Below are 2952 nucleotides of genomic sequence, written 5' to 3' on the forward strand. Positions count from 1 at the left end.
CAGCAGTGATAGTTGGAAACTTAACTGGAAAAATTCAGTTGTTCTCTTGTTGACATAATCTTTCCTTATTAGGAGAAAAACATGTCAATATTTTTTCTTAACGTTCTTTGTTCCTGTCAATAAGAGCTTGGTCCAGGTGCTAAAAAGGCTTATCTCTTTTATCAGTCCTGTTTCCAAGTTCCCCTCTGAGTGGAGGAAGTCTGAGAATTTCTGCTTTTAGAAGAATTGTTTTTATTCACTGTATAAGTACGCAATATATTTAAATGTGTGTAAGTTGTGAGATTTTGGATCCCTGCCTCAATTTTATCTTGCTTTCATTATAATATGCAGAAACTGGAACATATTTGGAATAGATTGTATTTTTCTCTGGTTTCCATAAAATATAAACTTAAAAAAACTTATTTGTTATTTTAATGAGGATTTGGTAGAAAATGGCGTAAATGAATGCACTCAATGTGTATTGATCACTAAGAATACAATCTCCTCCAGTGCCCAACTCTTGTGAGCCTTGAAGATGAAAATACTTAAAGTGTCAGCCATTACTGCATGTGTAAATATGCAGTAATTATAAAGTAAAACCTGGAAAGTTCTTAATCACATTAAGATATGTGTTGATTTCCTCACAGTTTCTACTGGAAATAGAATAAATTTAGTTGTAACATTTATGAAAGGTCATATTCCAATTGTGGGCATCAGTTTTAAGTTGTGAGAATAGCAGCAGTGGTTTGTGATGAGCAAGATGTTTAGTGCAGTCTGATTGTTTTGTAATTGCTGCTGTATGCATTCCAATAAAACTGTTTTGCATAGAAAGAGCATGAAAAAAATGCGTGTACATGACACTTTCACAAAGAAGAATTGCCCAAAGCCTTTTTAGAAAAGTAGGGCATTCTTTTGAATGAAAAGCATTTTATTTAGAAATCATTAGATCATGCAGAAAACAGTGTAAGAAAAGTGCTTCAGGTTTCATGAATAGTATTTGTACATCTATCTACCAAGCATCACATCAAATCACAGAGCATGGAGGGCCTAGGGCTGGCCAGACCTAGTAGTCTAGCTAAGCACAGTTCTGGGATTTTACCGGTCTTAACAAATATGTGTTAGGTTTAAGGTAAGAAACAGAAATAGAAGAATAAGTAAAAGTGTAATTTTAGGGAGGGCAGAGTCTTAGAGATCACAAAGTTGGAAAACAGCACATTAAGCAGAGTTGACCCATTGAATACAGTGAGGTTTCCTCTGGGTTATATTCTCTTCTAGCTTTGACTGCTTTGGGCTCAATGGTAATTATTACAGACAAACAGAATTTAGGGTAACCTTACCCATGGTTAAGTTAAGAAAAGATATACCAATTTGATTTTACATGAACAAATATTAATAAAATCATAAGATTTAGTGAGGAACATTGGATTTAGATTCTATTCACAGAAAGTATGTTCATTCAGCACTTATTATGGTCAAGACCATGGAAAGGAAACAAAAATCGATAAGACTATGCAAATGTCCAGAAACTTATAGACTAGAGCACATAGGACATCTATCCCAATAATTATGCTTTAAGGTGAAAATGAATGCCTACCATAATATAATGTGAAGATGAATACTTTTAGAAATTCAGAAAGTAAGATACAGCTTGCATGTGTTGGGAGGATATCAAAAGCATCATGGAAAAGTGCATATGTGAAGAAATCTTTACATAAAGGTAGGACATGGACATGTTGTGGTTGTATAAGAACATTTTAGGTAGGTTTTTTTAAATAAGATATGATAATCGGAAAGTATACAGATCTCTTCATATTTAGAGTAATTAAAGGAAAAATAAGTTTGGAGGACTATACTCAGGATATATTAATAGAAACTCTTATACGCCGGACTAAAGAGTTGAAACTCTATTCAGTGCTGATGTTCTAAGAAGAGGAGTAGGAAGGTCTGCTTTAAGGAGGTGCATTTAATATCACTATAGTATAACTAGAGGAAAAAACTGAAATTCTGAAGGGCTGTTAGTAGGCTATTCTAGTAGTTATGGTGGTGACTACAGTAGCTGTGGTAGAAAGGATACAAGAAGTGAGTGGTAATGATGTACTAGACACTCAGCAGAATGTGCTCATCATCGTGGATGAGTACCAGAGAATGATAGCTCTGATGTTTCAAATCCGGTTACCTAGAAGGATGGGAATATCTTTAGTCTGAAAAAGGGATATACAAAAATTATGGTTACGAGCCAGTTTAAATATTAAATAAGCACTGTAAATATTAAACACTTACTTTGATATTTTCACAAAAAAATAAATAAAACATTGAACAACTTTCTAAGCATTAAAACAATATAGCAATGACCAAGTCGTATTTCCAAAGGAAATTAAAGACTGATTGATAAAACTTTAAAATTCATCCATTATCTATTTCAGCATCTGCTAATGTTTAGATTAATCATTCCATTGCTCTGTTCTGCTTTTTACTTGATTGGGAAGACTTCTTAAGAAGGTCAAAGGACTCTAGTTATGTGAATATTAATGGCTAAGTTGGCTTGTTAAATTATTTTTTCAATGTTACCTTTGGCTTTTACTAACCATTAACAGTATAAAACAATGGTTGTTCACTTTGTAGATTATATATAGAGATTTTTGTGACTTTCTCCTGGGGAACAAGAAAAAAATGAACTGAGAGAAAACTAGCATATATAATTAGAACTGGAGTGCAAAGGAAGGAAGTCATATTTTCTACATCAGTTTGAGAACTGATGTAGAAAAAATCCATTTTAGGATGTGGTTCCATAGTGTAGTGGTTAGCACATCTGCTTTACACGCAGAAGTCCTGGGTTCACACCCCAGCGGAGCCATGGTCCATGGTGTATGGCCATATCACCCTGAACAAGCCCGATGTCTGATCTCAGAAGCTAACCAGGGGTGGGCCTGGTTAGTACTTGGATGGGAGACAATCTAGGAAGACCAGGTACTG

This window comes from Pteropus medius, unplaced genomic scaffold, assembly GCF_902729225.1.
Source record: "Pteropus medius unplaced genomic scaffold, Ma_sr-lr_union100, whole genome shotgun sequence".
NCBI classification, from domain to species: domain Eukaryota; kingdom Metazoa; phylum Chordata; class Mammalia; order Chiroptera; family Pteropodidae; genus Pteropus; species Pteropus medius.